This window comes from Apus apus, chromosome 2 (genome assembly GCF_020740795.1).
Source record: "Apus apus isolate bApuApu2 chromosome 2, bApuApu2.pri.cur, whole genome shotgun sequence".
NCBI lineage: Eukaryota > Metazoa > Chordata > Aves > Apodiformes > Apodidae > Apus > Apus apus.
The window spans coordinates 7,561,727-7,576,896 of record NC_067283.1 but is presented as its reverse complement, the minus strand read 5'-3'; positions in this window follow the sequence as shown (position 1 = coordinate 7,576,896).

Genomic DNA, 15,170 nt, shown 5'->3' with positions numbered 1-15,170 from the left:
AATGCACTAGAAGTGTTTGATCAAGTGTTAGGTCAATCTTTCACATTCCTGTCACTATGTCCCTCCAAGTCTTTTAATCAGAACAGGGATTTAATTTTTTTCCCGTTATCTACCAAGAATAAGCATGTTTCACTTTTATCTTTTTAGCCTGCAGTTTATTTGATAGAAATCAAAATAGACTGAAACACAAGTTGTATGTGAGACCCATCAGCTATTTGTAGAGTGTCTTTGTCATTTCTGCTCAGGGGAGGATTCAAATTCACCATGTCTTGTGCCATCGGCCAGTTCCATCCACACGACACCTGGAATTGCTTTTATTATGCTTAAATATAGTGGGAAGGTACTGGTACTGCATCTCATAAGCTGATTTTTAGTTTGCCCACAAGCAGCTTTTTACTCTTGGATGAAGAGCTGGAGGATTTCTTCAGAAGAAGCTCTGATGTTTTTCTGCCTTAAAATAACTGGACTCATAAATAAAGCAGAACTGTGCCCTGGGAATCATCAGATAGTGCTGCGTGGTACGTGATCGCAGGAAAGAGATGAAGGCCCCTGTGGCTTTGGTGACTCTCTCTGCTGCATAGTTGAAATGCTTGTGTGCAAAAAAGGCTAAGGAGGCACCAAATTCTCCTATCAGGGATTTTTCTTCCGTAAGTTTAAGTGATTCATCTAACCTGTTCTAGTCATCTTCTTTATGAACCATGTCTGGATCAATGGTGTGATTCTTCTCATAGAATCGTAGAATGGTCTGGGTTAGAAGGGACCTTAAAGAACATCTAGTTCCAACACCCTTGCATAGGCAGGGACACCTCCCACTAGATCAGGTTGCTCAAAGCTCCATCCAACCTGGCCTTGAACACTTCCAGGGAGGGAGAATGAACAACCTTCCTGGGCAATCTTTTGCCATGTCTCACCACTCTCACACCAAAGAATTTTTTCTCAAGCTAAAGATGACATCGAAGATAGGTCAGATGAGCCACTCCCTAAACACACCTATTGATTTAAAAGGGTGACACCTAAAGTTAGGTGAAATCAATCTTGGCAAAGAAGTAGATAGACCTCAACACACTGAAAGTAGAATATGGGAGTAACACAGCACTTCAGGGACTAAGGAACAAAAACCAGGTTCTGCTTCTGTCCTCTGTGATATTTCTGTCCTTTTGAACCTGTTCTTCACAAAGCTCATGAGCAAAACCCAGTATTCAGAGCTTGATATCTGTGTTGAAAGGTCAGTGGCAGAATAAGCATGGAAACTGCTTATGGAAGGTGCCTGTGCATCATAAAGAGGTAATAAAGGGGGCAAGCTTGTTTTTCTCATTTCAGCTTCACGATTCACCATAAAAGGGAATTGCTCCCAATAGTGTACGTAGCATCCAGAGTTCATAAGAGCACTTGTTGCAAGACCTGACAGAACAGTGTCATCTTCTCTAACAATCTGTGGCAACAAAAAAAAAAAATCCAACAACTCATAAACATGTCTAGGAGAAACAATCAAATCCTAGTGAAATTACAAGAGGCTGCAGATGAGACTATCACCAGCAGCCGTGTTGTCCCAGTCCTACACACTCTTCACAAGAGGTGCATTGCAGTGGTCTTATTTCTCAAGGCTCCATTTCCACCTTGGCAGATGGGATATGTGTTTTACTGATGTACAAATGTTTAAATACCTGTCATCTGACAGCCCATGGAAATACAGTGGGAATCCAATGTGTGTTTTACTTGTGTTTCACAGATCTCTGCCCTCCTTTAAGCTCCACTGAGTGGCCAAGATTACAACAAGGACTGACAGAGCTGAGAGCTGGTCAGCAGGGTAAATAATTAAGAATACACAAGTCACTGGACAAACACATTCAGAAATTATAATGTGCCATTAGATGTCTTCATGGGTTTCTGTTCACTTGAGTTCTTGCCAACAGTGTGACACCATTGCCAAACTGTATCCAAAAACAGCATGAGTGTAACTCAGTGATGGGACTTGCCCTCTTCAATCATAGTAAGAGGGAAAGGGAAATACCCGTGATGCATAATTTTTGTTGTTGTTCTTGGGGATTGGGGTTTTTTTCTTTGTTTTCAAACAAAAAGTAATATTTTTCAGGAGAAGGATGGTGTTTCCCCTCAGTTAGCATCTCTTACCTGCATACTTTCCTCTTGCTATAGGTTATGACATCCTGGGACAGCCATGTCTTTAGTCCTTGATTAGTTTTCCTCTCATATAAGGATAGTAACAGTGCAAGAATAAAAATGCCAGAGGTTCAGCAGGCAGCTGTCTACTTTCATCTCAGCTGTATCTGAAGCCAGTTTCACAGCAGTGTTTAACAGCACAGGATAGGAACCACTGTCTGTGATGATTCACTCTCTGCTGTCATGATTTAGAAACATGGTTTTCTCTGCAGTGAAAACTACTCCAGCCGTGTTCCAGAATCCTTCTCCTCCTAAAAAACACTTGAAAACTTATCCCAGACATCAGCACATACAGAATAGGAACAAACATTTGTAAACTAAAATAGAATATCACTTTAGCTCAGTGAGAAGGAGGTAAATTTTATTTCTGTTAGTTTCTCACTCGAAAGCTTCTTCATAATACTACTGACCCCAGGAAAAAAAAAAAAGAAGAAAAAAAATAATAGAAAAACCCAAAACAAAACAAAACAAAGTAAAATACATATTTGGGTTTTTGCTGGCATATGCTGAAGATTTCCCAGAGCTGTACCTAAGAAGTGTGAAATACCAGCAAGAAACAACATGTTAGATTGTCTGTGCAAAACCTGCTCTGTCAGATTGTCTGTGCAGTGCCATCTGGTACAAACACACCCCAAAGGCTGTGGGTGCCTTGCAGTTGGAGAGGATTTTCTTCCTGTGTCACTGCTAAGATCTCCTTCTCAGCCACCCTGGGGGCACAGGGTGTCTGCAGGAGACTGACAAATAGCCCAATGGGGGTGAATTAGAGAGCTGCATTACTACTCCCAGCAGAGACCAAGTACTGGCTGCTGATGAACTGGGATGCATGGAAGGGGAAATTATGCTTTAAAATTCCAGAATAGCTCCTCAAGTCATCCTTCACCCAACTGATGAAGGCTGGCTGTAAATGGATAATCTCAGCAGCATGGGTTTGAACTATATATGCCTGCAGCTTCCCTGAGTGGATCCTCCAAAATGGTGACTGCAATGACCTCAGTGAAACAGGAACTACCTTTTTAATGTATCTGGGATTTCAGTTGTCTGTAATAGTTCATTGGAGCAGATGGTGAGATGAAAAGCAACCCTTGCCTTGATACCAAGCAAACCACTGGATCTGATTCAAACTTGCAGAGTGAAAGCCCTATATTTTAACAGTAACTAAAATGCACTTAGATTCAATACCCTTACAAGAGCTACAAAAATCCAGTACAGTAGACCTCCAATTAGACAGGTTCAGTAAAAATGAGGAGGCTTGTTAAAAAGTTAAAACAGGCAGCTGAGGGAATTAAAACCTTTTAGGCCATATGGAGACTACTGAAGGATGTGAAACTGGAAGCACAACACCAGTGAATAGCACCCATTAAAGAAGTCTTGAAAAAGGATAAAAGCGAGTGAGATGACACAGCATAGGAAAAAAAGGATACTATTAGAATTAAGAAGGCAACATTCAAAAGACTGAAATTATGCTCAAACCAAATAATAATAGTAATTAATAATAATAATAATAATAATAATAATAATAATAATAATAATAATAAATTAGTGAAATGTCAAAAAATATTTTAGTAAACACAAAATAAGATCAGATGGTTGAAAAAACAGTTTGAGAAGAAATCAACAAAAAGATAAAAACAAACAGCCATTTCTTCTTCCAATACACCACAAGAAAAAGGCCTGCCCAGAGTGTCTGTAGGGCCAACTGATGTTCCCAGTAGACAAGGAGCACTCAAGAAAGACAAGGCCATTGCCAGGCAGATAATAAATTCTTTGTACTGATTTTTGCTATAGAAGAAACTGGCAAGAGTCCTGCAAACCCTTTGGAAGCCTGCACGTATGTCTGAGACTGAAACACAAGCAGGCAGAGTGGACACTGCCCACTGATGAGAGTATCCACCCCTTCCCCATCCAGGGAGGAAACAGCTGAGTTACCAATGGCAACATTTAACCCTGTCACTTAAAGCTTCCTTGGGAATGGAAGGATTTAGAGGGAGAAAAATAAAAGGATCACAGAGGGACCTGGGCCACAAAGAGCCTGTAAGCTTGACAGCTGTGCTAGGCAAGTTAACAGAAGCTACAAGGGAAACAACAGCAATCTCGGGTTCAGTGTGATTTGTTTCAGTTTGACTCGCCTCATATTTGGGTGGTGAATCCAGACACTGCTGCTCTTGTAGCCATCACACCAGTGCTGGTGGCTACTGTCCATATGGCAGCAAGGAGCTGGAAAACACAACACAACTGGCTGAACCCCTCAAACCCGGTGGACTTGATACAGCCACGACCCACATTTTTTGGAGCCTGTCCCCTCTCCAGGGTTTTGCACAAACTGAGCAAACTGAGCAGCAGTGGGATGCACTGCTGGGATTAGTGCATTTTTTTTATCTCAACTGGTATGGCTGCTCCTACATTCTTACACTCTGGTGGCATCTTGCACTGGCTGTTTGCAGAGGTCCTGCATTTTGGTGTTTCTTTAATTAATGAGAGCAAAGTGCTGTTTCTTCACAGTCATGCTGGATGCGAACATTTCTGCAGGTAGCACATGAAAGAAAGGCTCTGACTTGTCAAAAAGGTTCAAGGGAAGCTAAAGTTTTAGGGAACACTTAGTGCTAGTCTCATTCTGCTTCTTTTAGAACAGACAAGCTTGACTGCAGCTTTTTAGTTCTCAGCTGGGTAGTACAGATTTTATTTGTGGGAAGGGCTCTAGTAATGCAACAGGGAAGCTCTGCTAGAAAGAATAGATGTAGATAAATGACCTCTCCACTCTCTCCTGGTATGCAGCCCAGCTCTAGAGCAGTTTACTGTTTGGCCATGTTTGATATCCAGGCCTGGACAGGTTGTTTCTGGAGAGATTGATTTATCAAATCACAAGACATGGGGTCACCATCTGAAAGTACGAATGCAAGGGTCTTTGGCTGTTGAAAAGACTGAACGGCCCTCCTAGTCATCCTTCTTGGAGCTGTGTCTTCTCCAACCCACTGGCTGTTTCTCACCCTGGCAGCACAGATCTTTCACAGCACAAGAAGCAAATCTATGGCCAGGAAGGCAGCAACACCAGTCATGGAGTAGCCAAGTAATAAAGACTGCTGTTGTGCAGGGTTACTAACCTGCCCACGAAGCAGCAAACACTGCTGTCTGAGAGAAAAATGAATCCTTATGGTCCTATTTGTTCCCCCCTCTTAGAAGCCAATACTCTGGCTTGTAGAAGTGTATTACTCAATACTGAGAAGCAGAAATCTCGAGAGCACTGGTCTCTGCACTTTTACTTTCCCCCTTAAAATTCATGCTTGCCTCAGCTCACTGCTTTCAACAGAAATATGTAACAAAGAGCCAAAGCCAGAATCGTCTCTTTGTTTTTACTTTCCACACATAGGCACAAAAATATTTGGAACTTCTGATAGTGATCCCAGATCTCTTGATTTGTTAAATCAATGTGACCAGAAACAGTCTGTCCAGGCTTGCATATCAGATACCCCAACACAGGCAACTAAATTGGAGATTTCCTAATTATTTCACCCAGTTAAGGCTCCTTTAATTCTCTTAGCCACATGGGTTTTGCAGCCTGATAGTGAAATGAATGATAATGGTAGAGAGTCAAAAGCTGCTATTGCTGGTGAATTTTGCGTGGCCAGCACTGAGGAATCATAACCGTGAGCAGCAGCACAAATTCCTCAGTCTGATGGACAGACTGATCACCCTTATCTGGATGTAGCAGGAGGATATAGCTTGTTCATTTGTAATTCAGGACTAATAGACCACATCCTCCTCTGGAGCAAAGGGACTGCACAGAGCACCATCCCTGTGCTATCATTGGGATGCAATGTGCGTCTACCTTGGAGAGCAATCCTTGGAAGAAGCACTTTTCATGTCACTTCTGCACTTTCCTCCAGAATGAAAATTACTTCCTTGGTTTTACTATGAAAGAAAAATTGTGGTTTGTTTCGTTGTTTGTTTTTTTTTTTAATGGGTCAGCAAGTGGAAGAGTTGTGCTCTTTTTTTTTTCCTGCTTACTGATTAAATAGGTTTTATCTGTTTAACCTAGCTCTTGCTGGCCAATCTCCACGTAGGCAGAGATCTAATAAACATGAAATGACACATATCTAAGGTATAAAAAGAGGAAACCAAATTCTGATCCTACTTTTGCTGTAGTAGATCTGAACCAACTCCACTTATTTCAGTCGTGTGACTTTCCTTGCCACACAGCTGTCATCTCCTATTGCAAGAAACAGTAATGCAGGAGATAACAGGGGAGGTCTGCAGCTGATAGATTCTTCTGCTTCATAAAATGGATGATCTATTGGACTGCAACATCCTACAGGATATTTCTGTCTCTCAATGCCTGCTTCTGCTAAGCAAATTTATTCCAATTCTATTCTAAACCACTGTGATTTGCCTGATTTCAATAGCACACAGACTGTTGCTTCAACTAAGGATTTGCTTTGAGACCCTATAGCTGCACAACACATTTAAAGACTCCAAGCTTCCCCATATAGATGTATATGAGTCATTTTTAGTCTCAGGAATCAGTTTGAGTATCTGGGGTAGGTGGAGTCTTACTGGTGGGGAGTGTATAGTTTGGGAAGTGGATCTGGATCTCAAACATCAACCCATCCTCACCAACCAGTAGAATCAGGCAACATGATGGTGTGACGAGAACATCTGGAGGTGGTGGCTGAATTCCCTTTGCTTCTCTACAAGTAGACATGGGCACATCACATAATTCTGTCTTTGTAGCAACATAACAGGAAAATAATACTGTTTTTACATCAGGGTCAGATCTGCAGCTAAAAAGCTTACAGTATTATTTTTTAAAGCTGTGTAGTGATTTATGGCAAAATCAGCCAATAAATACAATCTTTTTCTTTTTGGCATTTCCATCCTCACATGTGCCAGCTCTTTGTACACCAACCTACTGGAAATCCAGACTCCTTAATCAATATTTAACCCTGAATCCACTCAATTATTCATTTAAACAACAGCCACACTTTATTGTCAATAAAAAGCCCCAGAAAAGATAGAGAAAGAAAGAAAACTGTTTGAAAACCTCATAAACAGTTAAAAAATACAAGGACAAAAGATGGCTCACCAATAACAAGCTAATAATAAGTGCTAATAATATGAATATTGCCCATAGTACAGCCAGCAAGGGTTGTAGGAATCTCCTGAAGGTCTAGCATTCCTCAGTAAAGCACAGTCACACCAAGGAAAAACCAGGCATGCACATTTACACATGCACATCTTACTATCTAACCATCTATAAAATACTCTAAGCAGTGGCATCCACAGTGCCAAAACCCTTGGGACACCTGCTCCACCAATTAACACGGTGACATAGATATTCCAGGGCCTTTCAGCAACAGCCAGTTGCTGCTTTTACCAAACCTGGGGACAAAGAACTGAATCCATGATGCTTAGCTCCTCTTTTATCGATTCAGAAGTGCTGCCTGTTTCTCAGAAAGGTGTTTCCCTCTACCCCCTCCAGATGATGACGAAGTTTATCTCTAGCAGCATTGGTGCAGTTTGTGACCGTGAGAGAGAGCAGCTAGAATCCCACATCTGGCTCCTAATAGTTCCTTCCAACATCTGCAACTCCTAACTTGATGTGATGTTAGCATCCAGCAGAAACAAATCTCTGATTTCAGCATTCTGCGTATCAGAACATCAACAGGTGACAGCTGATGGTTCACACCTCTCTACAGTGACAGTGCTACATACGAATCACAGACCAACTCCATAGCTTTTTTGGTGTCAACATTATCACTTTCCTATGATTGAAATGAGTGATGCAACATTTAAATCCACACTTCACAGCAGACTGGATGAGTCAGCCAACCTGTTTCCACTCTTAAGCACTATGTCAGGTATGTAGGGAAAATTAATCTGATAAGTGTGAGCACTTGTTTAGCTTCAGAGTCCCCTGTTAAGGCTATCTCAGGGAATTGAGAAAGTACACTAGAGTTAGAATATATTTTTTCCTACCAACAAAAACATATTTTCACTCTTTCACTAAGGGAGACATTATTATCATGAGACACCAAGATAGATTATTTCAATTATTTTGACTATTTTACCACAGACAAAAAGACTGAATGTATATTTGAAGTCAGTAGAAAATATCTTTATTTTCTTCCTGTTGTTCTTTTGGTTTGTGGTGTTGTTGGTTGGGTTTTTTTTTCATTGTAAAGGTTTTTCTTGTACCCTGCAAACATGTTTTGTTGGGTTTTTTTTTCCTGAAAATATTTCTACATGGTCTCTCCTGGAGCCAAGGAACAGAAACTAGATTTACCACTGAGAGCTCCCTCTTAAAACAACCCAGGAATATATTGTTGCAGTCCCCATTTGCTGGAAGAATTAGTTCTTTCCCATGGGATCACACCTTCAGAAGTAATTCTGGAAACAAATATCCAAACAGTACCTGACTGAGCAAGACATGCTTTTACATATAACCTCTCTAGCTCTGATCTTTGCCTCAATATATTTTTGTCAGATGCTCTAGAACTGAATCCACAAAATACAGATGTCACTGAGAGATTGTGAATTCAATGGAGTGATAGGAAATTATGGTCAATTTCTTCTAATACTTAAGTATTCAAGGCATGGTCTTTGCTCCTCTTGTGTGAAACCATCAGCCATCTCTGTCTGACTGCTGTGATATTGGTCTGCTTTCTGCCTCTGCTGCCCAAATCGCTTGTGTCCCATGTTTGTCAGCCAGAGACAAAGGTATCAGAGCCACTTTCTCCATATCTCACTCACTGCTGTGTAACATCAGCATTTGCCCAGTGTCTCATATGCCAGCTGGTGCTTGTGGGTGTCTCTTGAAAGCCCAGGTCCCCACTGAGATTAAATCTCAGACCCACAAAGGTAGGTCAGTAAATTATTCCATCAAAATCAATGAGTGATAGATGTCTAATTCCTATCTGGACAACTGCATGCCTTTGAGGACCTGGGTCTTGCTTACTAATGTCAGTTGGAGTAAGGATTTGTCATTTCATTAATTTAATTTTTTTAATGAGACCAAAATTAAAGCTGTTTGATGATGACAGTTAAACATTCTTTGTCACTTTACAAATCACTAGTCCAAATAAATCTGGTAAGAAGCTGATCTCTTCTAAAGGCTCTGAGTTCCCAGGGGCAGAATAATAAAATGCTTTCCATAATAATATTTTGTTCAGACATTAGTTGAGCTATCCTCTTGGGATCAGTTATGACTCATCCTAAAGCCAGAAGCAAAAAAGATTTTGGGTGAATCCTATTGGAATGAGTACCAGATGCTCCATACAATAAAGTAGTTCTTTTCCCATATTTTAACGTGCTAATGAATTCATTAAAATGTTGCTCTTGGTCATTCTTCAGCATTTTTCACAAAGCACTTGAAGGTCAGTGTGGCTGGCAATGAGGGAACTGGAGATGCAAAAGAGCTCTCAAGGAGGAACAACCCAGGTATGTGAGTCTGTTTAATAAGAGCATGTGGTTTCTGTAAGACAAATGAATGTTGCTCTGCATTTTCTGACAAAAAGAAGCAGCAGATTAGAAGGTTAGAAGAGAGCAGCAGAAAATAATCAAAGGGCTCAATTCTGTTAATCTCAGCATTTTGTACCTCCAGTAACTCCAGTGGAAGCAGCTTTCTCATGTCCTGCTCCTGCTCATATAAAAAAAAAAAGGCAGAAATTGCTATTAACTTCAGTATGAGCAGGTTGGTTTAGGGTTCTGACTTTCATGCTATGTTTTTATGGACACCATAACCCTTTTGATTTCCAAAAACTCCCTAAAATCACATGTAAATGTTATCTAACACTTTAGCACCTGAATTCTGTGATGTTGCTTAGGTGGGAAAACTACTGATAATTTGAGTACAGAGCCAAAAAGACTTTTGTTCTTGTTTAGAGGTGGTGGGAATTACCAATATCTTATCCAAGTCTGCTACTCAGGAGCAGTGAGTTAAAATGCTCACAAGCAAAAGGTCTCCAAATCCTTTCAGTCCCCTAGCACAGGACTGGCACAGGACAGTGGGTCCAAGCACATTTCACAGTTTGATTAATGATGCACAATGATACATTTGCACTTATTTTTAAGGCTTTTACTTTTGGAAAAGCTTTGTACATATCTGTAGGTATTTGATATTTTCTGCATTTGAAAGATGATCCTAAACATGATTAGGGAGGAACAGGAAAGACCAGCTGGTACTCCAACTTCTCGGAGTATCTCTGCCTTGCTTCTCCAGGTTGGTAGATCCTTGGACATCTTTCAGAGGGGATAAGGATTGATTTAGAAATTTCACATACACAGCTGTACACACAGCACAAGTAAACTTTGCCACAATTCCCAGGTCTTTTAGAAGGCAATTCCTGGGTATAGACCATGGCTCATATATGTAATTCCTAAGACTCAGTGACATACTGGCTGAAAGCCACCAAAGTGTGTCTGTGTAGGTCTGGCATTTACTCTCTCCTTCAAGCTGCTACAAGAGAAGGAGCTAAAGACCATTAGAGTGGCCTGCAAACTCTCTGTTATTTAAGATGCACTACAAAGGAGTTCAGTACTACCCCAGGTAGAAGATAGCATCACACTCTGGTGCATGCCATATTTAGATCAAACAAGAGCTGCCTTTACACACCTTGGGTGATGGACTCAGTCCTCACCCTCTTTACTTCACCCAGATGGCTTGGGAAAGACTGACTAAGGGAAATCAGGGAGTCAAAAGGCTTCACCTTCCAGTTGTGTCTTTCAAAAATACTGTCATCTGCAACCAGCTATGAATTTAGATACTCTCAAGAACAGGCATTAAGCATGGTCATTTCACAGAAGAGTTAAAAGCTTCACATGCATTGTTCATTCACCAAAACTGTTTAAATTAACTTATTAGTTACAGAGTCAAGAGAAAGGTATTTTAGGGAAAAGGGTGTTTTCCATAGGGAATAGCCTACCTGCAACAAGAGAAAGCAGGTTCAATTCTCAGGAATTCTCTCTCCCTGTAGCAAAAATAACCTTTGTTTTGTATTCATTGTAACACATCTCTTTTCTGTATCAGTTAAACACCCATTGCAAAAAGCAAATATTTCAGTGGGCTATTTCTTTTGTGATACTTTGCAAAAGAAAAGGATTTATTTACCAACTTGTATTGTGAATATCATCAGCCAATCAGCAACAAAAGGTAAATCAAAGGCATAAACCAAGCAGATCAATAAAATATGGAGCAATTAATTCTGCTCAAGACAGTTTACAGGATATTATTTGCCTAACAAGGAGCAAATACAACTGCATCAATAACTTCTTAGGGTTAGAAAGGTCTGCTATAAGAAATAATTGGGAGTAATTATAAACATCAGATTTCTGAGTTTACAAAGATTAAAGCATTTCAAAGTTTGATCTTTCCTGTAAAAAACTATTTCTTCAACAACTGTGGAGTACTATAAGCAGTAAAGAGGAAAAAATACCATTTCCATTACCCAAAATTCAAGACAGACAGCTTGAGAGACAATCTTTGGAATGCATACAATATATTCATCTTACCAACAGTAGAGAAACATCATTTAATCCTTACTGAAAGTAAATCTGTTACCAAAGTCAAGTGGGGTTGGACTAGATGACCTTTAAAGGTCCTTTCCAACTCAAACTATCCTATGATTCTATCCCTAGAGAGCACAGGCCACCATGCTACAAATATTGTCACCTGTCTACAGCTGGCTCTCCCAGCTTGGGAAATCTCTACATCAGAGGGTTTACTCATGGGAAAAGACCTGTGCTTACTTCTGCAGAATTGAGGTCTGTGTGGAACTGGATGCTGTTTTCACACCATGTGTCTGCTGTAGGCTTGTCTCTGAAGAACACCAATGACTCTCAAACTCCTCAAAGACACACAGGTGCAGCAGGTGATTGAAAAAACATCTTTATGAGTTTATTTGGTCTAAGTTTTCAAGGAAAGACATATGGCAAGCTGAATGCCCCTTCCACCAGAGCAGCACCTGCTTATTTTTCTTCCCACAGACTGCACAAGCACTGAAGCATTTGATCAGCTCACAATGGTACCTGCACTGCGTCTGCATGTGATTGCATACAGGCAGGGCTGCATACAGGCAGATCCCACTGGGTATAAAAATATAACATCAGCTACTAAAGAAGGGTGAATCAAGCTAAAAGGACATTGCCATGAGATCCAGAACTCTCTTGCTTATTGGGACAAAAGTGGAATGGAGCAGCCCTTCACTCTGTTCTTGACCAGCACCATGTCCTTAGAAATACTTTGAGGATTCCTCTATCCAAGCCATGGCTAAAGAAAAGCTGGAAAGGCCTGAAAAAGAGTGAAGTTTAATGAAAAGTATCTGTGCAACTCAAGGGATGGAGAGCTTGAGAGTGTGACTGATAACCAATTAAATACAGGAGTAATGAGCAAGTTGCCTGTCGTCCGTCAGAGGATTAATGAAGGTCTGAACAAGACACATGATATTTTTATGGAGGAGGATGAGCAGACTGGGAAAAAGTTTGCATACAACATTTAAAGATACGTGCCATTAATTGAATACTTGGTGTTAAAGACTGGAGCTTGTGTGTGTGCTAGGTGTATGGATAAGGTAATTATGAAAACTATTGGGGTGGTTTTCCCATTGCTATATAATGTGTAAAGGACTGGTCGAGTAAACATAAAGAGGAACTGTATCTTGGATACTTTGAGCTTGGAGTTTTTGGGACTTGGACCCATTTATGCACACTCTCAGCAGCAGTAAAACTATCAGGAGGCTCAGAAAAGTAGAATGTGCTAAATCAAGTGCTGCACTGAGTTGCATGAGCAATGAGCTGGTCTGCAGAAGAGGTAGTGCACTCACTGGCTGTGGCTGCCAGTGCACTTTGGAAAATGGAATCAAACTCTGGGGGTTTCCAAGCCCCTAAGCAAGGGTGTAGATCATAGCTATATCCCAAACTGAGTGTAGGGTATTGGGAAAAGGCCCAAGTCTGCAACATGCACCTGTTTTTGATGAAAAAAAAAAAAAAAAAAGCCTCTGTGAGGACCTGTAGACAAGACCCAAAACTGATGTGGGAAAGGGGGATGCAGGACCTCAGGCTGCAGGATGCACCCAGTGCTCAGCTCAGACACTGCCAGCAGCTGCCTGGTGCTAAATACTGCTTAGTGCAGAACTCCTCCAGAAATTAAATACAAGAAAGATAAAGGCCCATTCTGAAATTAGTCTAAAACACTTAAGAAATGCAAGCTGAAAAGTTTCCCCAGAACCAAATCTGTTCTAGACCACTAACATACCACCTTGGCTTCTATAGGATCACTTCATTGAGCCCTTTCTCTTGGTTTTACTTATGCAGGTATTTTGGTGAAAATGTTTCGGATTAGGGCAGGGTAAATGAGAAAAGAAGCTGTTTTGGTGCACAACAACAGGTATTTCTAGGTCTGGCATTGTGGCTGTGCAGGTAGCCTAGGACCAGACTAGTGGGACAGAACAGAGAAACAAGTAGGATAATGAAGAGTAGTAGGGGGCTCTCGTGCACTGGAGCATTCCCACCAGGCTAAAAAGGACTGATGTGTCTCCTGATGTATGTCAGTGGCTTAGTTAAGAAATGGCTGCACAAACAAACAGCAAACAAAAAACCTGTCAGGAGACTGTCAGAGCAAAAGTATGTACAGCTGACAGTGACAAATTCAAAGAAAACACATGAAATAAGGAAAAAGCCCATTAAAGCAGCACAAAAAGATGGGCAGGAAAATTAGCCAGCAGTAAACATCATCCCATCAGAGTGAAACTTGGTGTTAATGATTGCTACTTATAGTCATCAGATGGCCTTAATGAACAATTTATCTTTGCCAAAGCCTGCAGTCCCTACTGCAAGCCACCATGTTTGATGTCCTTTTAATGGTCCATGTGTTTAATTTGTAACAATCCAATTAACAATTGGGCTCTGATAGCTCTAGTCATCACCTACTGATAATATTGTTTCTGTACTGTCATGAATTTCAGTTCGTTAAACTGCTTTTTGCACAACTGGGATTTTCAAAGACTTGCTCAGCCTGTTAAGCTTCTGGAAGGGAACAAACTGGTAAGGAATAATAGATACACAAGAAGCAATACCACTGAGCTAGTTCAGTAATTCCTCCTTATTAGCTGCAAAAAGTGTATTACGTGTTCAAACCGTATGATACAAGAGCAGCCAATTGGCTAATGATCAGCATTCAGAGACATCCTGTGTACTAGTTTGAGAGGACAAGGATAAAAATTGCCTACAGCTATACTGACCTGAGACCCTCTGGGATATCTCCAGCAGGTCCAGGCTGTGGCAGTGACAGTGGAGGGAGCAGCTGTTCCTGTGGGGAGGACAGGGTGCATCAGCGCTCCTGCCCCTGGTGCTCAGCCCTCCCTGGCCTCTCTGATTGCTGTGCTGGATGGGTTGGGGTTTGTTTTGGCACCTCTTCTCTTGGTTTTCCTGCATCTTGTTGGTTTTTTTTCTGGAGAAGATAGAGGTTATTATTTCTCCATTGTCTCAGTTATCCTGTTCGTATTAAGCATAAAAGTGGTTAAAGTGTGGTCTTTAATGTGACATTTGTAACTTTTATCTTTTCAAATGCACTGTTCCTCCCACTTGGCTTAACACAATCCTCCATGAACAGTGAATGAGAACACCCACCTATACAAAGAGAATTTCAGTTCCATCATAGGCCAACACAGAGGTGGGGAAAATGTTGATTCATTGGAGTGACCATCTAGAAGGTCTGTCTATTTATAGCTTGGCTGCTGAGGTGACATCATTTGAGCCAAACAAACAAATCTAAACAAAAAAACAAATAAACAGGAAAAAAAAATATCTCATGAACCCTTTACATAGCTGTAATCACTGGGTTTGCAATGTGTGAGTGATGCAAAGGACAAAATTACAACCTGACAGTTATGTGCACCAACTTTCTATCCACTAACAACACCCTTTGGGGATGCTTAGAGGTCTATAATAAACAGGACATGAAGAATTTTAAAGCATCTTTAGTATGACCTCATTATCTCCTTTGA